Source organism: Nycticebus coucang, chromosome 7 (assembly GCF_027406575.1).
Source record: "Nycticebus coucang isolate mNycCou1 chromosome 7, mNycCou1.pri, whole genome shotgun sequence".
Taxonomy (NCBI): Eukaryota; Metazoa; Chordata; class Mammalia; order Primates; family Lorisidae; genus Nycticebus; species Nycticebus coucang.
In genome coordinates this window covers 64012316-64038368 of record NC_069786.1, presented here as the reverse complement: position 1 = coordinate 64038368, position 26053 = coordinate 64012316, and the positions used below count along the sequence as shown (strand labels likewise).

At 37.9% G+C, this 26053-nt stretch overlaps 1 protein-coding gene across 1 annotated transcript in view; it reads right to left on the bottom strand.

Moving 5' to 3' along the window:
• B3GALT1 (beta-1,3-galactosyltransferase 1) overlaps positions 1–26053 on the bottom strand; it is a 561315-nt gene that overhangs the window by 39231 nt on the left and 496031 nt on the right. Inside the window, exon 3 of the mRNA XM_053597531.1 lies at positions 11980–12107. The gene's annotated coding sequence lies outside the window, so the exon portion shown is untranslated. The remainder of the gene's footprint in view (positions 1–11979; positions 12108–26053) is intronic.

The window sequence follows — 26053 nt, the reverse complement described above, 5'->3', positions numbered from 1 at the left end:
AGATTATATTAGAAAAATACGTGTTCACAGTTGTCCCTTGGTATCTGAGGGGGATTGCTTCCACTACCACCCCCCTTACCAAAATCCGCATATGCTGAATTCCCTTATATGACACGGTGAAGTATTTACATACACTCTACGCATAGCTTCCCATATACTTTAAGTCATCTCTAGGTTACTTACACAACCTAGTATACGATGTAAATGCTAAATAAATAGTCGTCATACTGTACTGGGTTTTTTATTTGTATTATTCATATTTCCATTATTGTGTTTTTCCCCCAAATATTTTCGATCTCTGGTTGGTTGGATCTGTAGATACAATTGTGCAGGATATGGGGGCTGACTGCATTCACGCATACCTCTCACCCCATTTCTGACTTTCATTCTTTTTCTGAGCCCCATTCCTGACAAGGTGTTTCCTAATCAGTTTCCTTGAGTTTCTTGTAGGGGTTAGGCCTCTGAGGCTTCCACAGGGCATAGCATCAGGCTGCTGCTGCTCACTACAGTGTAGGGACTTGGGTCTGGCCCAGTGTCTCCTGGTGCCCTCTCTTCCCCAGCTCTGGCTCAGCTGCTTGATGAATTGTCCCAGATGAGGCCCATCAGAGACCCAGGGACACTGACCCCTGCCCTTTCTCTCAACACCTCTTCCTCAGGGTCTGGTGGGTTGAGGGAAAAGCTGGTCAGGCACAGGTGTTTAGGCAGGAGAGAAACATTGCTGTGAGCCCCGGTGGGCAGAGTGGTAGAGAGAGCAGAGGATGAGGCCGGAAGTCACATGCCCTGACACACTCCCAGTGGCAGGAGCTAGGCTTAACCCGGGTCACTTGAGAAAATGTGGCTGAGAAATGTAGAAACCAAATGCAGATGGGGGGCTGGTACTCTGTCAACCGAAGAATGCCAAGAAAAGCCCATCTCGAGGGAAACTGTATGGCACTAATCTCTACTCTGAATACAAAGAAATGAAGGCCCTAGCATCCAGGACTGAAAGAGAAGGAATCAGAGGGAAAACATTTGTAAAATTATCTCTGAATCCGTCACGGTCCAAGATCTTTATCAGTATTTAATTTAAAAAGAAAAATAAAACAACCTGCTAACCTTGCAGCGGATATTGAATTACAAGCTGGAGAATTTGTTGAACACCTTTGCAATGTCTAAGGAGATTAGAGAGTGGAGCGAGCGCTCTCACGCGGACTCCCTGGGAAGGAGTGGGAAGGGCAAATGCGCACCCGCACTTTCTCCAGGATCTGCAGGCTTTGTGGTGAAGAACTGTGACTTTCTGAACAACTGCCCAGGGTAGGTCAGGGAAAAGGGGTGGGTCCCCATCTCAGAAGTGAAAATGAAGAGGATGCTCTAAGGGGAAAAATTATTTGAGGGGTAGTCTGAGTATGACAATATGGAAATATCAAGAGTTGTCTTTTCTTGGCAGCCTCTCTCTGGCCAAACAAGTTTGGCTCATAGTAGGAAAAAAATTTTTAACAACCTTAAAAATCACTACTGATTTTAAACAAACAAAAGGTCAGAGAATTGGCAAAGTATTGTAAAGGACCCACGTTGGCAGGCGTGGGGCGGAGGCGAGTAGACATCGGGGATACGCTGGGGACGAGGGCACCGCGTCCCTGCTGGCTTCTGGCTTTCTCTTGATATCCTCTTTGTTCTTTGCTCCCCCCTTCCTTTCTATCTACCCTCTTCTTGGAGATTCAACTGGACAAGGGTCTGGTTCTTCTAGAACCTGAGTAGTTTATCTGCAAGGGAATGCACATAAAATTATTAGAGTTTGATACCAGTGATCCTTTAGGGAACCATTTTAACAGGGTGACCTTTAGGGCCTTATGAAAAAAGATTGAGAGAGGAACGCATTTCACCAGGGCCACAGCCCACTCATGTGACAGGTATCTGTGAATAGTGGGGGGGAGTCCCAGAATTCCTTGAATTACTGCAGGTGGACAGCTCCCTCTTCCCGGCAGATCAGGCCCTTCTCAGAGTCGAGATAGGTGCTTCTGCACATCTGTCTTCCCTGCCATTGCTGCCTGCTTGTCATCTCTCCCCTGTCACTGGAGACAGTAATTCCACGATGACAGAGACTATGTACAGAAGAAGCCCCGTACAGCCAAGGCAATTCTTAGCAATAAAAACAAAGCCAGGCTATTACCCTACAAGACTTTTGGCTATACTACAAGTCTGTGATCAAAACAGCATGGTATTGGCACAAAAATAGAGACATTGACCTTCGGAACCAAATAGAAAACCATGAGATGAAACTAACACCTTACAGCCACCTGATCTTTGATAAACCAAATAAGAACATACAGTGGGGAAAAGAATCCCTATTTAATAAATGGTATTGGGAGAACTGGATAACCACATGTAAAAGACTGAAACTGGACCTGCACCTCTCACCACTTACAAAAGTTGATTCAAGATGGATAAAAGATTTAAATCTAAGGGATGAAACAATAAAAGTCCTTGAAGAAAGTCCTTGAAGAAAGTGTGGGGGAAACACTTGAAGATACTGGCCTAGGTAAAGATTTTATGAAGAAGACTTCTGTGGCAATAGCAACAACAACAAAAATAAACAAATGGGACATAATTAAACTGAAAATCTTCAAAAAAAATTAAAAAAAAATAAAAAAATAAAAAGCCTGGGCAGCGCCTGTGGCTCAAGGAGTAGGGCATCGGTCCCATATGCCGGAGGTGGTGGGTTCAAACCCAGCCCCGGCCAAAAACACACATAAAAAAAAAATTAAAAAAAATAAATAAATAAAACTGAAAATCTTCTGTACAACTAAGGAAACAACAACCAAAACAAATAGACAACTTCAGAATAGGAAAAGACACTTACATTTTATGAATTGGACAAAAGCTTGATAACTAGGATCAATAGCAGCAGTTCTCAACCTGTGGGTTGTGACCCCTTTGGGGGTCTCCTGCATATAAAATATTTATAGCTTTCACATGAAGGCTACAACCCAACTATAGCACAAGACTATGGGGAAAGGGCCAAGGAAGGGGAAGGGAGGAGAAAGGTTAGGGGGGAGGGAGGGTAATGGGTGGGGCCACACCTACGGTGCATCTTAGAATGGGTACAGGTGAAACTTAGTAAATGCAGAATACAAATGCCTACATACAGTAACTAAGAAAATGCCATGAAGGCTACATTGAACAGTTTGATGAGAATATTTCAGATTGTATATGAAACCAGCACATTGTACCCCTTGATTGCACTAATGTACACAGCTATGATTTAACAATAAAAATAAATAAATTAAAAAAAATTCATAACAGTAGCAAAATTACAGTTATGAAGAAGCAACGAAAATAATTTTATGGTTGGGTGTCACCACAACATGAGAAACTGTATTAAAGGGTCGTCACATTAGGAAGGTTGGGAACCACTGATCTATACAGAACTCAAATTAATCAACAAAGACCCAACAATCCCATATATCACTGGGCAAGAGACATGAATGGAACCTTGTCTAAAGAGGACTAACAAACTTATGAAAAAATGCTCATTGTTCTAATCCTCAGAGAAATGCAAATCAAAACTACCCTGAGATATAATCTAACCCCAGTGAGAATGGCCCATATCACAAAGTCTCAAAGCTGCAGATGCTGGCATGGATGTGGACAGAAAGGAACATTTTTATACTACTGGTGGGACTGTCAACTAATACAACCTTTTTGGAAGGAAGTATGGAGAATCTTTAAAGAACTCAAATTAGAACTCTGATGTGATCCTGTAATCCCATTACTGGGCATCTACCCAGAAGAAAAAAAATCTCTTTATCATAAGGACATTTGCACTAGACTATTTATTGCAGCTCAATTTACAATTGCTAAAATGCAGAAACAGCCTAAATGCCAAACCAACCCAGGAATGAATTAACGAGCTGTGGTATGTGTATAGCATGGAATACTATTCAGCCACTAAAAAGATGGAGACTTTACATCTTTTCTATTAACCTGGATGGAGGTGGAACACATTCTTCTTAGTAAAGCATCACAAGAATGGAGAACCAAGAATCCAGTGTACTCTATTCTAATATGAAGGCAGTAGATGAGCCAAGGGTGGTGGTGGTAGGGGAATAAGCAAGTGGGGAGAGGGAGGAAGGGAGGAGGAAGGAGGTCATGGTGTATGGCACACCTCTTGGGGGAGGGACACAATTATAAGAGGGACTTTATCTAACAAATGCAATCAATGTAACCTAATTCTTTGTACCCTCGGTGAAGAGAATAAGAGCTAAAAAAAGAATAAGAGCTAATAATTTATTGATCATTTAATATATTTAGTCAGTTTTCTAAGCCTTTTATATTCATTAGCCAATTTAGTTTCTACAACTCTCAGAGGTAAGTAATTCTATCCCATTTTAAAGATGAGCCATGGAGGTGCTCAATAATTTGCCTAAGGTCACAAGGCAAGAAAATGGCAGAGTTAGGATTCAAACCCAGGCTATCTGACACCAGGTCTCACACTGTAAACCACAATGTAGACTGTATTCCTGGCACCTTAGTACAGCGCCTGAGAAGCAATCACTATTTTTGGTTTTCCTTTTATGTCTCTGTGATGGTTAATTTTGTATCAATTTGGTCAGGTCACAGTACCCAGATATTTGGTCAAACATTATTTTGAATGTTTCTGTGAGAGTGTTTTTGGATGAGATTTACATATAAATAGGTAGACTTTGAGAAAAATAGATTGCCCTTCATAATGTGGGTGGGCCTCATCTAATCAGTCTATATAGAACAAAAGGCTGATATCCCCTGAGCAAGAGGGAATTCTCCAGAAGCCTGCCTTTGAAATTTATCTGTAACATCAACTCTTCCTAGTTTTCCAGAAGATTTGTCTTTGTACTGGAACTCAGTGTTTCTTGATCTCCAGGCTGCTGGCCTTGTCCATCTTTCACCAATCCTCCACTGTTGTGTGAATGAATTCCTTAACGTAAATCTTTTCCTACATATACACACATCCTATTGGTTTTGTTTCTCCAGAGAACCCTGATTAATATAGTCTCCTTTGCTAACAAGCTCCTCAAGGTCAGATCCTCTAAGCCTTCTTTTTTTCTTAGTCTAAATTTTGCTTGTTTTGTAAGCAATTTTTTTCCTGCCAATGGTCTCAGTCACCTTCTGCATTCCGATAACTCTTAAATTTATACTCTAGCTCAGAAGTCTCTCTCTGTGGAGCTCTGTACCCTATATCCAACTGTGTACTTAAATGTGAATTTGGATATTTTGAGCAGCATCTGAATGCAACATATACAAAGGCAAATTTATGATCCTGCACCCTGACCTGTCAGGGTTCCTTATCTCTATGAAATATACCTCTCTCTATCTGAAAGACCAGGAGCCTTTCCTAACAGCTCTCTCCCTTATCTCTGTACTTAATCCATCACCATGTCCCTTCTGAAATGTCTCTGATAGCATGACCTCTCTCTGTCTCCTCTACCACCACCTTTGTCTAGCTACTTTGGGTCCTTATGGTAACTTTTAAGTTGCAAGTTCCAAGTAGCTGCATATTCTGTATCCCCTCTGAATCTTTTTTCTTCACACTCCAGCTACAGTGATCTTTCAAAAAATAAACCTGATCATATCATTCTGTGCCATTACCTGTTGGAAACCATTCAGTGATTTTCTGTTGTGCTTGGCGGGAAAGCTACATGCTCTGTGAGACTCTCTGGTGCTCCCCAAGGCTCTGCGCAATTCCATCCTGCAGCAGTTTTCTCCCTGCTTTCTCAACTCCAGCTACCTTGACTTTTAAAAATCTATCAAAATTAATTAAGTCCCATCATAGGTCCTTTGCTCATATTGTTTTTATTCTAATTTTTAAAACTTGGAACATCCTTCTCAACATCTCAACTATTGTGTCAGGAATCACTTTTAAGGGAAACAGGTGTGTTCCACATACCCTTCCTCAGTCTAGTCAGATTCCTTTATTATATAATCTTATACTATTTATCTAAATTAATATGAATAATAGCTAAGATTTATTGAGTGTATGTCAAGTTCAAGTGTCAGGTATAGTGCTAAATATTTTATAATTATAATTAATATTATCCAATTAGAAATTACAATGCAACCTGAGAAATAGGCAATATTATCATTCTTATTTTATGCAAAAGGGACATGAGAACCTGGGTGGTTAGCTGAATGTATATTCAGGACTATGACGATTTAGCAGATAGTTGGCTCCCCCAGTGGACTATGTACCTGGCAAAATCTGGGGCCAGGTCTGTTATTGATCACTATTAAAGGACTGCCTGGCATGTAGAATGTGTTCAACATGTACTTGTCAATTGAAATAATGAATATTTGAATGAGTAATGAGCTAGGGCACATTTTAATGCAGAAACTAACTGGGTATTCCTTTTGTTCTCTATTCCAAATTGGTCACCTATGAGATTGTTTACAAAATTCTAGACAGCTGCTTGCAAATGAGAAAATGGCATTCCCAGTATTGGAGATGTTTTAGCGTATCCTCCACTCTTCATTTTAATGACCATCTGCTCCATTTCCAAAAGAGGCACAAATTCGTTTTAATTTTACACACAGTTAAAGATGATTTTAGTCCTCTGGGGCTTCTAAAATAGAGGAAAATACACACATACACACAGAGGCACAAACTTACAAAGTGCACTGTGTTAGGTAACTGCTAGCAGCTGTAACAAAAAAGCCCTCCATGTCTAAGCTTTAACACCGTTGATTGTTATTTCTTATTTGTATAACAACCTAGTTGGGGTGTTGCAGTTTTCACCTGGTGATTAAGGAACCCAGACTTTCTTAACCTTGTGGTGTCTCTACCCCTGAGGGCCCCTGAGTTCTCCCACTGATGGCAGCAAGGGAAGAGGTGTACCTACTTCCTCAAAACCCCGGCCTACAGAGGAAGCCTATCATTTCTACTCACTTCCCATTGTTAGAGTCACACCCAACTCTACGGAAGGCAAAGAGAGGATAATGATGTTTCTCCATATGCTCAGGAAGAAAAGAGAAAACATTTTTTAGTGAATCACAAGTAGTTTCTGCCTACCCTTATTCTTATAGTAAAAGACAGAGAGATGCTATGAGATTAGTACAAAGTGTCCCAGGGTATGGGAAGAAGCAGCTTCATTATGACTGTGGACATCAAGAAAGCCCAGGGGAGGAGGGGATTTTGCGTGGATTTGAAGAGAGGTAAGTCTTAGACTGGAAGAGATAACAACAGATAGAGACCAGGAATGAGGTCTGAACCCAGGTGAGTGTGAGAAGTAGGAGAATAAAAGCAGGCCTGTGTATGGATCTCAGAGTTAAGTCAAAATTATTGTAGTAAAGTTTTTGGGTTTTTTGTTTTCTTGTGCTCCTTCTATAAGTAATTAAATAATATACTGAATCCTACCCTCCCCCAAGAGTATCTTAGTCTCTAATGTGAAGATATGAAATAATTAGGGGGTGTGCTGTGTAAGAATTTTAATGTCACAGAAAACTTCTATTTTCAAGACTGTGCTAATTACACAGGATGAGTCTGAACAAAGGGAAGTGCACAATTAGCAAAGCACAGCTTATTATAACCAGCTCTGTTTAGAGGCTCTTCTGAATCTATAAATGTAAAAAATCAATACGTAGTGACCTAGTATTTATGTTTTAGAGAGGAGAACTCTGACGATTTTAGAAAGGCAGGATTTGGGCATTTTAGATTTGGCTTTGGTGATGGTATAAGAGACTTCTATACTCTAGTCTAAATAATAGAGAGGAAAGAGCAAGGTCTTAGGAGGGAGAAAAGCTGTGTCTCTTCCTTACTCCAGCACTCATTGGCTGGGTGATTGTAAACTCTCTGAGCGGCTCCCTTCACTATGTGGGGATAATTATGCATACAAAAGCACCTAGCCCTGAGCCTGGACTACATTAAGAACACAATGTTAATTTTATGTTCACTTTCCTTTTCTTCTCCTACTTTTCTTTCTTTCATTTTTTTTGTAGTGGGATTCCATTCATTTCAAATAGAGATCCTTAATACTTTAAGAACTGTACAAGAATGATTGTAATATCAGATGGATGTACTTCCTCTAAATCTATCAAACTTCAATAAAGGCAGTTATAATATCAGTGGCTCTATCTGAGGAGTGTCAAGGATATAAAAAGTTCCTTACTTGTCAAATGTCAGGAGGGCTGAGTCAGCTCTTCTTTTCTTCCAAAGAAGATAAATTGCATATCATTCAATTTGCTTTCTGCTGGGGGTTCTTGTTCTGTTTGCAAACAAGATCTTATGTGTAAAAGACAATCTCTCCTGCATAAACATTAAAGTGGCAATGATGAATACCATAAAAGTTTGGGTTTTTCCATAGATTCTGTTGCCAGAATATTAGAAATTTAGATGAAAAGCTGAGAGCTCAAAAATTACACTTTATTATATATTATTCAATGGCAAAATGCTGTGAGCTGCCCATCTCAAGCCTCAGCTATGAATGGACTCTACCCCCAAGTGCATCTCAGCGTTGACTGAAAGGATAGAGGCCCTTAGCTCTTGAGAAGGCATCAGGATTACATTATCATATCAATAGCCCACATGCAAAGTTCTTGATAAAAAAATGATCATAGTCTAGAGGCAAGAGATAAAATATGAGAGTTTGATTTGTGTAAACAAATCAAAACCATTTAGAGTTAAGCTACTTAATCTGTCTTAAAGCATTGCCAGGAATACAAACATCAGAACAGCCCAAGAGCCAGACAGCCTAGAGTGGAAGGGAACTCTAAAGATTATTTGCTACTTTTCCCTGCTCTACTGTAATAAGGCCATGTTGGCCTTATTTTAATTCTATGAATCCACCAAGCTTAATGCTGCTTGTCTTAAAGCGTCTATAACTCATCTTTGCCTCTTCAATAAAGTCTATTATAATAGTCAGGATAGTCTCAGCTATGCCGCACTAACAATCAGCTTCCATTGTTCCTTCAAATGCTGTCGTGAATTGAAGGGAAAAAAAAGTATCAACTAACAGAAATTTCCAAAGGCTGTGAAAACAAATATATCCAGTGCAAATTACAACAATAACTAAAGAAAAGGAGAGGCAGATTTGGTGAATTGGGTTTTTGTTGAATTTGCTTTTGGCAAACTAATTTATTGGGAATTGGCTCAGAGACACCCCTGCCCCCTACTAAACATTGTGTTAGTGTCTGATTGCGCCTGATATTCCAGAAGGCACTCTGAAATCACTGTCCATTTCATGGACAAGGAAACTATACAAAGGTTAAGTGATTGGCCCAAAATCACAGAGATGATGATGGGAAAGATAAAAGTGTGATCCAAGTGACCTTCTGTGCCAATGTGGTGCTTCTTTCTCTGGAAAGTCTGTAATTGTTTTTATTTATTTAACATGCTATTTAGGGCAAAAGGTGTACAAAGCAATATTTCTAGTATTTGTCCTGCTTTTTAGCACTTTAAATGCAAACATTTTGGCAATTATTTGTTATTTTAGGTACTTTAAATAGCTATATTATCATTTTCTATTCAAAATCCTATTATTTTCAACTGAATAAGAAATGATTGAAGCAAAATTGTGGGACAAGGTTATTTCAACAAAGAAGTTTAAAAAATCAATTAGTGATGGCCTTAGAGAAATAGATTTTAAATAGTAGTTGTTATAGGTTACCTAAGTCATATCTTTCGTTCTCTAATAGTACATCTCAAAAGAGGCCACTACTATCCCAATGGCAACTAAAGCAACAACGAAAATAAAAAGAATAGTATTTGATTAAATTAAAAAGTTTTTGCACAGCTAAGGAAATAATCAACACAGCAAATAGACAACCCATAGAATGGGGAAAATATTTGCGAACTCTACATACTATAAAGGGCTACAGAGAATTCAAGCAAATGAGCAAGAAAAAAACAACTCCATAAAAAGTAGGCAAAAGACATGAATCAAAAGAAGATAGACAAATGGCCAACAAACATATGAAAAAATACTCAATGTCACTAAGTATCAGGAAAATGCAAATTAAAACCACAATGACCCCTGTTAGAATGGCTTTTAGTAAATAGTCTTGAAACAATAAATACTGGCATGGAACACAGAGAAAGGAACACTTATACACTGAGTGGGACTGCAAATTAGTACATCCTCTGTGGGAAACGGTATAGAAGGTTCGTCCAAAAATTACAAGTAGACCTACCACTTGATCTAGTAATCCTGCTACTGGGTATCTACCCAAAGAAAAAGAAGTTATTTTCTCAAAAAGACACTTGCATTCAAATGTTTATTGCCACACAATTCACAATTGCAAAGATGAAGAATCCACCCAAGTGCCTATAAATTCATGAGGAGATTAATCAAATGTGGTATATGTATATTGTGAAGTTCTACTCAGCCATGAAAAGAATGAATTATTGCCTTTTGTAAAAATTTGGATGGAACTGGAGACCATTATCCTAAGTGAAGGTTCTCAAGAAAGGAAAAACAAACACCACATGTACTCCCTATTAAATTGGAGCAAAACTACTTTGAGATATCATCTAACTCCAATGAGACTAGCCTATATCACAAAATCTCAAGACCAGAGATGCTGGCGTGGATGCGGAGAAAAGGGAACACTTCTGCACTGCTGGTGGGAATGCAAATTAATACATTCCTTTTGGAAAGATATATGGAGAACACTCAGAGATCTAAAAATAGATCTGCCATTCAATCCTGTAATTCCTCTGCTGGGCATATACCCAGAAGACCAAAAATCACAACATAACAAAGATATTTGTACCAGAATGTTTATTGCAGCCCAATTCATAATAGCTAAGTCATGGAAAAAGCCCAAGTGTCCATCAATCCACGAATGGATTAATAAATTGTGGTATATGTATACCATGGAATACTATGCAGCCTTAAAGAAAGATGGAGACTTTACCTCTTTCATGTTTACATGGATGGAGCTGGAACATATTCTTCTTAGTAAAGTATCCCAAGAATGGAAGAAAAAATACCCAATGTACACAGCCCTACTATGAAACTAATTTGGGACTCTCACATGAAAGCTATAACCCAGCTACAACTTAACAATAGGGGGAAGTGGGAAAGGGGGGGGGTGGGTAGAGGGAGGGGAATCGGTGGGATCACACCTGTGGTGCATATTATAGGGGTATTTGCGAAACTTGGTAAATGTAGAATGTAAATGTTTTGGCACAGTAACTGAGATAACGCCGGAAAGGCTATGTTAACCACTGTGATAAAAATGTGTCAAATGGTTTATGAAGTGAGTGTATGATGCCCCATAATCATATCATTGTATACAGTTATGATTTAATAAAAAAATTAAAAAAAAAAAATAAAATAAATTGGAGCTAACTGATGTGCACACATGTGCACCGAGGGAAGCATTACAAAAGTAATTGGAAATCATCAGGAGGGAAGGCAAATGAGGGGAGGGTAAAATCCTACCTAACAGGTTCAGTGCACACTATTCAGGTGGGGGGCACGCTTATAATTGTGACTCAAACATTACAAAAGTGATCCACGCAACAAAAATATTTGCACCCCTAATATTTTGAAATTACAAAAAAAAAAAAAAACACAACGGTTTCATAGGTACTTAGGAATATAACTTCATTTTTACCTCCTAATATTTTGAAATGACAAAAAAAATCAAAGGTTTCATAGGTACTTAGGAATGTAACTTTTTTTTTTTTATAAAGACACTTTTTAAAGCTCTGCTTTCTCCCATCTTTTAGAGACAAGGATTTTATATATGGCAAGGACATTTTACATACAATATAGGTAAATGTTAATAAAGAAAAAAAGACCTACACTTTTCTATCCATTAGTCCTTAGATGTTGATTTTCTTTTTTTTTGCAGTTTTTGGCTGGGGATGGGCTTGAACCCACCACCTCCAGCATATGGGGCTGGTGCCCTACTCCTCTGAGCCACAGGCGCTACCCCTTAGGTGTTGAGTTTTGATCTTACAGCGTTGCTGTTCTCTTTCCACAGCAGTGGGCTGGATAACTCAGAACCACATTCCTTGCCTACCTGTTGGATCAGGTGTGCTGTTCTTCTCACTCCAGGTGCAGGGCACAAAGCATGGTCTCAGTCTGTTTGAGGAGGAGATTTGAGGGGCTCATGCCAGGAGCAGCTGCTGTTTAGCAAACTGTAGAATCCTAAGGGGATATCAAAAAGAGAGAAAACTTCAGAAAAAGTGGAAATTAATCAGATTTGGAGAAACAAAAACAAAAGTCTGTCCCTTAAAAGACTTTTATCTAGATTATAAGTATAATACATAGAATGGAATGTGGGTATTGAATAGAGGCATTGAATAGGCATTGAATAGAGATTGATTACATGAAAAAAATGAATAGATGAACAAATGAGGATATGAGCTGGTTTTAGGACTGCAAACCTCTAGATGCCTATACGTCCATTTGAGTTGGGTAAATAAGGGAGTAGACTGTATGTGGGGCAATAAGGAATGGTAGGGATTGTGGCTAACTAGTGAGCACATGTCCCATCTGAAGAGGGCAGCTATTGTCCAGGTCTAGCCAATTTTCACTGATGCCATTAATAATGGCCCAATAATGTTGCAACTTCAGATTTTCAGGGAAAAACATAAATACAGATCTTTTTAAATGTAAAACATCTTTTTTTTTTTTTTTTTTTTTGTGGTTTTTGGCCAGGGCTGGGTTTGAACCCACCACTTCCGGCATATGGGATAGGTGCCCTACTCCTTGAGCCACAGGCGCCACCCTAAATGTAAAACATCTTAATAATTATATTTTAGAATCTAATTGAAACAAACAGAACAAAAGCAAAATTTTGTACAGGTCAAACAAGAATAAAACCAAAGGTCATATGAAGGTCAGGGTTAGTCATGGGTGGCCAGCTTTATTACTTAAAATCTAGTGCAATATCTTCACTTTCCAAGTGATGAAAATCAGTTGAAAGAGCTGAAGTTGCCTGGGCAAGGACACCCAGCTAATTAGTAGTAGATTGGGGTTTAGCATGGCACCTTCTGTTTCCCTTGTGACCTCTCACTTTCATTTACGATCACTCCACAACTGGCCGAATCTGATCAGACATTTAAATAGCAGGCGGGTGGCAACCAGAACTGCCTTCTCTTGTCCTGATTTTTGGGTTTCAAGCTGTATGTATCCAACATTTCATAATCGAAGGTCTAATGTTCAATTCTCACCATTCATCTCACAGAAGAACTTCTTGTTAAAGCTGAGTATCTGGTTTGTTATGGACCCTCCTGTGAAATAATATTCTGACAGCAGGCATTTGTTTCTGATGGTGGGAAAGCAGTGTGACCAGATGAGGGAAGTAGAGTGTGGGGCACAGGCGTGAGTAGGTCCCCTTGGATCCATGTACTGGCTTCAGTTTCTGCTAAAGGGTTTGGTTTATGTGACAATCACTGTTGTGGGATGGTTAGGGGCAAGGGTCGGCTTTAAATACTGACCTGGCTTTTGACTATGAGTTAACCTCTCTAGATCCTCTGTGCAAAATGGTGATAATGGTGTCTGAATCACACCCTTATGGTGAGGTTTAAATGACTCAGTACATACAAAGTGCTTAGGATGGTGCATGAGCCCTTATTCTCACTCTTTAAAATTCCCACCTTTTAAAATGCTATAGATCTTAATAGATTATTTGCTTAAGGTTAATAAAATAATTTCCATGAGGTAGCTTTTGAGAGTTGAATTGTAGACATTGGAAAAAATAGCACCTGAAAGACTTTACTCTGGCCTATTAAAATTTTTTTTCCTTGTTTTTGTAGAATTTTCTATGCAAAGAAAATAAATAGTATTAAAATGTATGAAGCATTTATATGAAGCATTTTATATAAAATATCATAATCATATCATTGTATACAGTTATGATTTAATAAAAAAAAATAAAATAAAATATCATTGAATGAAGAAAAGGAAGTAAGCAAAGAGAGAGGAAATGAGAGGGGGTGAATACTACCATGGGCCAGACTTCTAACAGGTAGTGTTACAGACATCACAGCATTTACTGAGAAATAACTGACCAAACCAGGGGAAAAAATGTGGACAACATATATTTAGTTCACATAATTTTCTATGGCCGATATTACAATTTAAATATCTTGATTCTTACTGAGACATAACTTCCTATCTTGAATAACTATTATGTTTTGGAGTGGGGTTTTATTTTTGATGCATTAAAAAAATTAATATTAGTCAAGCAAGGGCAGGGAAGGAGGTGTCCTTTTAATCAACATACTAATTATTATCAATGCCGGGAAAATATTAACTAGAAAAAATACAGATGCAAATTTTTCTGCTTTAGGATGAACTTAACATTACTCCATCTATTCATAGCAGCAATATAGAAAGCACGAATGAACTCTACAAGAGAAGATGAAAAATATAAGCCACTTTTCCAGTCTGATTTCTGAAGTATAGTTTTGGTTTTTAAGCTAGAGGCACTGCAACTCTCCAGAATATAAAATGCATCTACATTCAAATGTTGGTTTTAGAATAAAAAATAATATTTCAAAGTCAAACAGAAATAAATTTGTTCATTATCTATTCTTTTGGATAATTGCCATTATTGCTATTTCTCCTTGGGCAGATAATTGAAAATTCGCTATATGAATTGTGTTTTTCTGGAGAAATAGCCTAGACTCAACATTTGTCACCCACATTTTAATCTAGTTTACAATTTTACCAGACCTAAAAATATAATTAGTCTAGTACATTTATTTATTTTTCATTAATACTGCTCCTTTTTTTAGCTTCATGTGACAAAAAGAAATTTTGCCAGTGCCATTTGTGATTCAGACATCCATTCATTTTGTGTGCCTACTTGTGACTTTAGCCATGGGAGAATTTTAGTGACATAACAGGATCAACAAGATAGTAATAATATTTGGACATGAGATTTCATCTCTCCAGTTTTGCTACAACCCTCTTTGTAGCAACAAAGGAATTTGTACCTTGAATTTCTAATGTCAGCATCTGGCGACATTTGATTTTGGTTTGTAGGTAGTCTGCTTGAGATGAAGGAATTTAACAAAGACCAGCAGAACAAACCACGAAGTACTGCTGAGTTGCCCATTTGTTAACTTACCCATGTAAATTCTGTGATTTATTAGGAAACCAGGCGGGACAGTAATTGACTTAAATAGTTACTGTTAACCAGTTTGATGTAAGCAGTCCAAATTGTATATAAAATCAGCACATTGTATCCCATAAATGCAGTAATGTAAGCAGTTATGATCTAATAAAAAAATTAAAATAAATAGTTAATGAATTTAGGAGAGGACTTTCGCTCTCCAAGTTTCAGTGATGTGAACTTAGGTTTCCATTCCCTTTTATTATAGGTGGGGTCCCTAGGAAACAGACTTGAAGACTTTGAGATTCTTGTGCAGGAAGTTTAAACTTGGGGCATGTTTTAGGAACAACACTTGGTCTAGAGGTGAGGGGAGAAGGAGGAAGGCGCAGGGAGGGGTTGAATTTGGGTGGGGTCACAGCAGAGCCTCAAACTGACCCTCTGCGGAGCTCTGGAGCTGGGATGGTCTTGGAGAGTCCGGGGCATGCTCATGCCGCACTGGGTAGGGTTGGGCCGAGCTGATGGTAGGGCACCTCTTCCCACCTTTATGTTCAATGACATTATGTTGATACTTTAAAGTTGGCGGCACATATGTGGAGTATTTACAATATAGTCACAAGCAAATGCTAGAAATCAGATCTTCTCCCACTCCTCTCTTCAACCCTTAGAAGGCTGGTTTACCAGAAAACTTACAGTTAGGAAAGATAGCTTTCACATGTCTGGTGCCCAGACTCATGTGATGAATCCTTAATTGCACATGGTGCTATACAGAGGGAATTAGATACTAGATCATAGGTCTTGTGTTGCTATACCTTCTCCTGACCAAGTCTTCTCTGTTCTACAAAAAAGTTTATGCTATACTTAGGATTTCTAGATGCACTGTGCTATCGGGAATTTTTTTTTTATTATTAAATCATAGCTGTGTACATTGATATGATCATGGGGCATCATACACTAGTTTCATAGACCGTTTGACACATTATTATCACAATGGTTAACATAGCCTTCCTGGCATTTTCTTAATTATTGTGCTAAGACATTTACATTCCACATTTACTAAGTTTCGCATATACTCGTGTAAGATGCATCACAGGTGTATTGCCTTTAAGAAAAAGCCAAACAAATTCCTACAGAAATGGAATCATCTCTATGAGGTATGACTTGGTGACGTGATTTCCAAAGCCTAAGTGACAGAGTTATGAAAGAAATAAGTAATGCTTGAACAACATCCTAGATAAAGTACTTAGGAAAAACCCAATTGAAATGATTTTATTTAAAAACTGTAATGCCAGGAAGGCTATGTTAACTAGTGTGATGAAAATGTGTCAAACGGTCTATGAACCAAGTATATGGTGCCCCATGATCATATTAATGTACACAACTATGATTTCATAAAAAAAAAAAACAACTGTAGCACGTCTTTGCTTAATAAAGACATGAAAAATCTTTACAGCTGGAGTAGGGTGCATACCATAAGGTGGAAGACCATTACAGAGTTTAAGCCAAGTCACATAAAGAATTAGTGTTAAATAATTCCAGCTATTTAAAACGTTGATTTCTAAGAAGATAGTCTAAGCCAACTGCTGTATGTAAATATCAATATTGTTAAGAAACTCAGAGAGTTCACCATGAATTAGCTGGCCTAGCAGAAACACTTACAGAGACTATTATGAACAAAACTGCAGGTTTCAAAGTTTTGTCTTCTGAACTCTTTCTTCCATAGAAAAAGACAATGAAGGAAGACCCAACAGTTGATAGACAGACACAGATTACACAGACGTTCTTCTCAGCTTTGCTCCTCACCTTCTCTACCCACATGGATGCTTGGCACTGCTGTACTGCAAAATCACATAAGGTGTACAATTTAGGAAAAACCACAGACATGGAATGGAGGAGCAGGTTTTGGGATTTCAGTACACGAGGCTAGAATTTAGAAACACTGTAAGATCCCTGTGGCTGATTGCAATATTCAGTGATTAAAAAGTGACCAAGTATTGACTGCGTTTATTCTCCTGGCCACATTTCCCCAACAGGCAATAAGAAGACAGGAAGTGAAGTTTCCAACAACTGTTCTTTCCTGACATTAAACCATCAGGCGCGAACTCCATCTTATACATTAAGACTCAGCATAGGGTCGATCTCAATAGCTTCCTCTTAGGCAAACTGATAGACATAGCGAGGGCCACATGTGGATTCTATAATCAGTTTCTTAATTCCTCTCCCGTTACCATCATTTCATTCAACAGCATCGTGTTGAATATTTTCTATGTTGTCACATTCTACTAGGGGCTGGGAGATACGGAGGAAGTTGTACACTTGTGGAGACAGATATCATTTAGATAATAAAGTGTAGTAAGGAAAATAATGAAGCACAAAGGGGGGACGCCAAGCCATGAGTGTGTGTGTCTTGTGTGTGATTAAATACATTTTTCTCTTAAATGAGGCATTCAGAATATTGATAATTAAGGGCATAACTTCCATTTTTCTGATTGTAAAATATGAATGCAGTTAATGTTTCTGCTAATCAAAAAGGGGATATCGATGGAATGAAGGAATGTAGCCTAGAGCCCCCAATCTGGCCTATTTTTCCTAATGTGAAACAGAAATACATGTCAGCTAGCTAGTGTTTCAACAATTTAATGAAATTTTTATTTTCCTTTTATGTGCAATTCACATGTTAGATCCTGAGGATTTAAAGAGGAATGAAAAAAAATTCAAGTTGTTTTCAAAGTCTTTACTTAAGCAAGAAATTCCAAATATCTGATATACCATGAGATGTCTTTAAAACAGCAGTTCTCAACCTTCCTAATGCCATGACCCTTTAATTAATTTTTTTTGTTTGTTTTTTGTTTTTTGTTTTTTTTTTTGCAGTTTTTGGCCAGGGCTGGGTTTGAACCCACCACCTCTGGCATATGGGGCCAGCGTCCCACTCTGTTGAGCCACAGGCACTGCCTGATGCCGTGACCCTTTAATACAGTTCCTCATGTTGTGGGGACTCCCAACCATAAAATTATTTTCATTGCTACTTTGACTGTGTTAAAGGGTTACAGCATTAGGAAGGTTGAGGACCACTGCTTTAAAAGCTGATATAATTTTCATAATATTTTTCAGGAATACAAATGTTCTAAATTTATATATACTTATGAAATTTTAGCCTGCATAAATGAGTGGTTTCACAAATGGTTTTGGTAGAACATAAATTTACCTTTTTAACAAGCAAACACAGGACAATGGGATTGAACCTCATTTGCGTTTGGCTGTTAAACTTTTTATTAGGTTTCTTCCTTTATAGGTGGCAAAAGCTAGTTCTTAACTCAGACCATTTCACAGTATACATGCAAAGGGCTTTTGTACGACTTGCATGTGAACTAAGGGTATTACTGCCCCACTGGATTTCTTAGTTCATGATCAACATATCTTGCAAACACTATTTTAGTAAATTATTCCATGGAAGCTCATGGAATTTGAACATGACTTATGATTTTGATAGACAGTTTCTGCAGCCAGTTAGCTCCAGTGAGAATTGAGTTTAGCCCATGTGTGGGCAGTCGATTTGCTTTTTTCTTTCTGTAGAAATTTTGTTTTAAATTAGTCTTTTTAGACATGGATATGGCACCTGTTGCAAGGAACAGTGGGTAAAAGAATAGACCAACATCTGTACACATATATTACCATCATTGACAAATATCAATTCAGAATCAATTGCTTAAAGCACATGCTTGTGCAGTCGAAGCAGCAATAGTAACTCTTCATTTAAAGGTAGTGCCTTGATATGAGGAAAAGGATTCTCTTCCTGACTTCCTTAAGTGGTTTTCCATCAGACCCAGCTCCATATAGTAGAGATGTCACCAGCTATATTGACTGGGAACGGCTTGAGAGGAAACCTGCCTCGGCTCTGGCAGAAGGTAGGGGGTTAGGAGGTGGCACTGACAGAGAAGCCACTCCATGCCATTAATCTGTCATACTGAATGGGGATTCCTTTGCAAAGATCAAAGAGATCTTGAATGAGAGTCAGTTGAGATCAATGAGAGTTGTTGAAGTTGTAGGTGGCAAGCCACAGGCCCAGCATGAGGGCAGAGCACTTTTCACTCTGAAGCATGAACCTTTTTTCTCACCCTAGGTTTTTATTGATGAGCACTTAAAAAGGAAAAGACAATGCATACTTGTGACTTCCACATTGGGCCCGTTTTCCTCAGTAGACCTTCCAGAGAAATGGAGAGTTAAACCTGCCACTATTGACTCAGAAGAACTAAATCTGAATGTGACTGTCAGATACTTAAGCAGTAGGTTCATCAGAGAAGGCTTTCAATTTTCACTACAGTTATGCTACATGAACACAATTTTATACTATTTCAGTACTTTGCTGAGTGCTATTTTTATTCAAGTTTTGAGATCTAGAATCTCCTGATTGCTAATGTTCCAGGAGGCCATATACTCCTGCCTACATTGACAGTAATACATCACCAGGGCTGCTTGCCAATTCTTTGTTGCCTTGAACTTTTCCGGTGTTTAGGCAGCCCGTGCTTGTACTGAGAGTAGAATGAATGAACTACAACCTCATGCTATTCTCTTCTGTTATTATTCTTACCTGAATTCATCCTTGGAGGAAGCCGTACATTTTAACTAGCCAGATATGAGGAAAGGCAACTATTTTTCTGCCATGATAACGATCGGTGACCTTGGGCAATATGTTCAGAGTTTTTTGGAATTCTATTAAAAAATTATTTGATAAACTGCCTTTGGGTCTGCATGTTGTTTTTCTTTGTGTGAGGAAAGAAGTGAGATCTGCGAGACTTAGCAAGCTTCGTTGGATGTTACTTAAACTCTGGGTAGTAAACAAAGATGTGCTTTCTACTGCACAGATGACTAGAATGATCAATGTTAGAGTTAAAAGTCACAAGAAGAGTTTTTGAGTTCTGGTTTCGCCTATATTCATTAAACTCAGCACAACAGTAACCCCAAAGATATGAGATCTTAAGCAGTCAATCTGCCCCCACTATTAAAATCCCTTTGGTAAGATTCCTAAATACCAATCAGTTCACTTTTCTCTTCCAATGGAGGGGGGAAGAGAAGAGAAAAAAAAAAAGAAAAATTTTGAAAAGAGTCATATATCAGGGCAAATGTGTGTGTACTTCTTGCGATACATTTCTCCAGAAACAAAGGGGTCCTAAATTCAAAAGGACCCGTAAAATATGCCCCCATTAAAGTAAAACACAACTCTTTCAAGGGGCTAAATGTATATATAGCCTAGAACTGCTCAGTACTCAATGGAACCACGATACATGTCATGGAACAAGAGTGGGACTAGGTCCATAAGAGTGTATTTTATAGGAGAAAGTAGTCCTTGAGAGAGATTTGGATAAATAGATGGAATGCTCTTGTGTTTATGAGGCCGTTGCTCAGGAAGCCAGTGAAGCCAAGTACAAAGAGCAAAACCATTTGCTAAAAGTGAAACAGACAGGTGAGCTGCTACACACGAGCTCTGCCCTGATTAGGCTCTTCTGGGGTCACAGACACAAGCCTATTTTCTCGTCCATACCTGGAAGACTGCAGATACCTTAAATCATCCAGAATCCAACAACACATTTTTCAAAAACAATAGAGCTAAATGTATTGTGAAGTCTCAGGGATGACAGAAAACACCACATACGCTCATACAATACCACCAACATAGCAACAGTTCTTATTTTTGTAAAGCAATTATCAGCTTATGTACAAATGATTACAGTATTCGAGATCCAAGAGTTTTGGAAAGTCTGATGTTGCAATCAAAACATAATTGAGCTATTCTGGAAGAAGAAGACGTCTATTTGCTCTTCAAAATGCATAAATATCTAAAAATTAAGCCATGACCCATTTAGTCATCCCATTTACTACCATTATTACTTCACTCCAATTTTTTCAGGATTCACTTTAAGTGAACTTTCCTCCTTACTGGAAAATTTCCACAGTGGAAACTGTTTCCCAGCCCAAGGTTTGTGTGTGTGTGCGTGTGTGTTGGGTGAATATGGTGAGTTTGTTTTCTCAAGACATCTCATAATCCATCTGTACACCAATGATTTCTTGCAGCCTAAATAACGGTACGTGTAGCTACTATTAGTTTTTCAAATGTGTATATAGGCCTTTGTGATAAAAATAATATGTTATTTATAATCAAAGTCTTGCTAACGTCATTGTAGATTTTTGTTATTACTACTTTTCAATCTATTGGTTACAAAAGTATAGCAATTATCTATGGCACAACATTTTAATTGTTAAGAAGGAATCATGCTTTTTGGGTCAGATGCTCTGCTGGAACACAGGGCAATGTATTTCAAGAGTTACCAATAAAAGAATGTAATAGGGACTTAAAAGGGATATATAATATGATGGGGGTATGATAGATATAATGGGATTTTCAATTATGAATTAATCTCATTAAAAGAATAATTAAATCATGTGGTTACATTAAAATTAAATGTTTAGGTCTAGCCCCAAATTAAAACACTTAGAAAACTCTTAACAGACGTTCCTTCTGAGGCTAAGAGTGGAACTATATGAACAAATAGTGCAAAGATACTTCTTTTTATTTTCTATACCTATGTGTTGTTTACAACAACCATACATTCAAATATTACTTTTATAATTTAAAAGATGATGAAAAACAAGCATACAATAAATAGTTTGTTTGGAGGCTAGCGAGATGCAAGTTGCAGGGTTCCTCTCTTGAATCCATTCTCTTCTGTTGAGAATTACTTTTAATTCCTTGTAATTTGGGGGGCTACCCCAAACTAGGCACTCATGTTTACCATTTTCTAAATCCGTGTGTTGGACCGTAGGCTGCATGCTTCATGTGATGTCTGAGATCACAGTGAGAACTGTAATGTAAGCTGCCATGTAAATATATCCATGTGTGTGGAGGCTATTGGACGATAGTACATTACCACCCAACTGTGTCTGGTGCTCCATCTTCCTAACAATGCAGAGAAAAAGAATTGTTCTTGCCTCCTGCCCCCTATACATGTGTTGGGACACCCCCCGGGGAACACTTGTAAAATTCCACTCTGTCCTACACAAGGAGATTATGGTTGGCTGATACATGGAGCATAATTCTATGAGAGTTGGTATTTAGTGTTAGGAATGCACAAGAATCATCTGATATTTAATGTATTTAGACTCAAGAGGCTATAGCAAATTCCATGGAACACTTGGTAATATGGTAAATTCCATGGAACACTTGGTAATATGGTAAATTCCATGGAACACTTGGTAATATGGTAAATTAATCTGAAATACTTTAAATTCTTTCTCCCAAGAATGCTGCCACGCTGAATGACCCCATGTTAAATATTATCATGTTGCATTATGGCATGACATTCAGGTAGTTCGTTGTAGCAAATAAAGAATACATATCCTTTAGGAAATTTTATGGAAAGCAGATACACTATTGTTTTTTTCTAACAAATTTAGTCAAATTTTAGAAATGCATATGTAAAGTGGATAAAAACATCACAAATATAAGATTCAAGTTTCTTGTTTTAGGGATAAACTAGACTTTAAAATTTTAACTGTAGAATAGGGAAATGAATTATTTAAATCAATGACTCACCTTTTCTCTTCTGTTTCCCTGTCTACAATGAATGTCCTTATTCATTCAAAGGGAGAACAAACAAATGGGGTGATTTTTCTATTCTTTTAGTTAGGATCAATATATATCAAGTGGCTTTGTTTACGCTGTTGCCCTGAAGGACCTATATCATTGAAGTCTCAGCCTTGAAAGTTTGCAGTATGGAATCCAAGACAGTTTATATGACTATGTGATCTAGCCAAGAGCATGTTTTGTCAAGCAGCCAGTGCATTACCTCATGATTTGCATGTTTGATTGGCTGCTTCACCTTCCATGCTGATGAATTTCTGTCACATAAAAACAATCCTCAATATTCAGTGAGAAGCTCCTTTGAAATAGTTGTTTATGTACAGTTTCTAAACCATCCTGGAGAGTGTCTCCTTTCTATAAATGCTTTCTCTAAACTCTGCCTTCCAAAGCTAAATGAGTTTAGGGCCTCTAGGCTGGGACAGGAAAGTTGCGTATCTAAGCTCTTCTGGGTCTCTGAGGACTCATCAGGGACTGGTCTCATTCACACAACTGCCCATCCTCAGGCACAATGTGGACAAGGATCAATAGAGTCCAAGTTCCTTCATCTTTTGTGAAACTGAAAAGATGAGCTGGAATAGTGAGAAGCTGTGTTGTTTCCAGAGGGCTTTTCCATGCTAAAAAATTGTTCTGAAGTCGAAAAGATCTGTGGTCAGGTGAGAAAGATGAGTTATGGATAATACTTAGGGTGTATTTGTTTTTTTCTTTTTAGGTTGGGATTTAGTTGAATTTGTATCTCTTTATGTTTTGTTTAGATCTTGCTCTGTTGGGGAGGAGGATTCAGGGCGAGAGTTCTGCATAGGGTGGGGTGATAATGGGTTGCGGAGAGGATGGTCCAGTTGGCAGTTTTCTCTTTCTAAACACTTGATTGAATTGTAAGAGGTGGTTCCAGAGGCTGTCTAATCATGGGGATGAATAATTTTGATGATCCAAATTTTAGAATGCTGAACATGAACCTTTCTGGGAGCTTCTTGTGTATATCCCAAGTTTTTCCTCCTGGGCTTCCTGTCCCAATGATTTTATGTCCACGAAGTAAAGTGATGGGAAAAGAATTCATTGAATTGTAAGATAGCTAATAGTGGAATTCTAGCTTCCACTCAGCATGAATTTTTTTTATATTCATTCAACAAATGCCTTTTGAGAATAGGCTCCTGGTCAGGCACTATTTTAGGCACTGAGAATGCATTAGTGTACAAAACAGATAAAAATCTCTGCTCTTGGGAAGTATGTTCTAGGAGGGAGAAACTATATGTGTACATATATGTGTATATGCATATTCCATTTATGGAACTTTATTGAAGTCAGACAAAAAGTTTGTTAAAACTAAGAGCATTTGTCTATAGCTCTTGAGCACATTTCAGATTTCAGAAAGTAATTAGATTGCCCTTTAACATTTGCTATAAACTTTCCCCCTCATTTCTTAACGAGATTACAATCTTTTCACAGCTTAACAAGAACAGGCACCAGACCTAAGAAATAAAACTATGTAAAGCCATTTAGAGTGTTCTAGAAAGTGTGACCTATCAAAACTTAAAATCAGGTTTAATGATGTGGGTTGAAACAATTTTTGAAACTCTCTGTTTATATTTGACAATCAATTTTAGCAGAAATTAATAAAGTAAAAAGTAAAAAGAAAAACTGTGTTAGTTTTTCTTGGGTTCTGAAGATGACAATCTGTTTTTGAAAGCTGATTTTGGCATGTTTCACTAACAGAGAGATGAATGCCTGGATGCAGGCTTCTTTTCATCTGATAATGTCCTGCTCATGTACAAAACGATTTCGAAACCAAGGGGTTGCATCAAGTGCCATTTTAAGGAAACGGTATCTATGGCAACATAAATAAGAGTGCATTCATTGAAATCACAGGATTGGAAAGCACCTTGAAATGTTTCGTAAGACAAGAATTCCTCTGAACAGAAGAAAATTCATTTGGTATTCAAAAACATTTATCGAAGTTGCACCGTGGGTCACATATTGTGTTAGACTCTGGGGATGAGTAAATAATGGGTCATGCCCTCAAGAAGCCAACAGTTTATTCTGTAAGAGTCAGAGATATAGAGAATTTAACTACAATTAACTCAGTGCTATAATAACAACATGTTTAAGGTGATGTGAAAAAATTGCCAAAAACAATTGTGCATTTCATGGCCTCTTGGAAATGTTACCACTATTTCCTTCATCAAGCTAGATCAGCAGAGAAAAATCTTTATTTTTACTAAGTTCTTGTTAATGTCTACTATAATCTATCACATTTATTTCCATTTTCCATGTTTTCAGTGTAAAAAAAATATCTGATTACCTTCTTTTATGAAGCATTTCATATGTTTTAAAATCAGAAATTTTTTTGTGTCAAAATAAGAATATTTCAATTGTTGCATTTACTTACACACCATCTCTTTCTAGCAAAGATTTTGGGAACATAAAGCAGAAGATGTAATCATGAGGCAAATAAAAAATCAGACCCAAATTATGAAACAATCAAGTAAGTTAACCGTAGAGTTATAATTGCCACTAATAGCTGGAGGTCTTTTTAAGATCGTGATTCCTGGCAGCCAGTGGAAAGACGAGAAATGTGACAAGTTAGTTACATACTTAAAAGAAAATCTGAAAGTAATAAATGTGCTGGTTTCTCTGAGGACATCAAGTTATTTTGACATTAAATTCTACATGGAGAGGGGAGATTAAATTATCTAATGGGCACTATTCAAATGTTGAAGCATATTTCATACAGCCTGTTATTAAATCAACTTCAATACAAGCCAAGGACAAATATTAAAGTACAATCTAATGAAGGCAGTGCCAGGAGGAACCCGATGATTATGATGTGAATGCGTGGCCTGGAATAGGAATACATAGATGGATCATTTGCCCTCCATTTTCTCTCAAGTCACTCCCTTTCATGTAGCATTAGAGGTATGTGCATTGCTGACAAATGAAGGTTAACTCTTTGGAGAAAACCTTGGAGAGGTCATTCTCTACCATGCTGTTGGTGGTGGATCTATAAGCCTTGGAATTTAGATCAACCAGTGGTAGGATTGTCAGTTTACTGTGAAGGGTGAGAAAACAACCCAGCCTGGACCTCCACCTGTAGAGCGGAAAGGGGGCAACCTGTCTTAGCACAGAAATGAGCTAAAGGCATCAGAGTCACCCAGAGTACAGAATTGGATCGATTCTAAGACTAGAATAAATGGCTGGAATATTATCAAAGAAGAGTGAAAGACTGGTTTTTGGTTTTGTGGAGGAATTATTTTTAAGGCAGATATAAACCAGTTATGTTAGCTAATTTGGGCAAATAAAAGGGCAATTTTGCCCAAATAGCAATGATGACTTTATCCTGGGCAAAACAGAAAGCAATACACATGCAAAAAAAGAGTTAATAATTTGGCTGCTCCTCCCCTC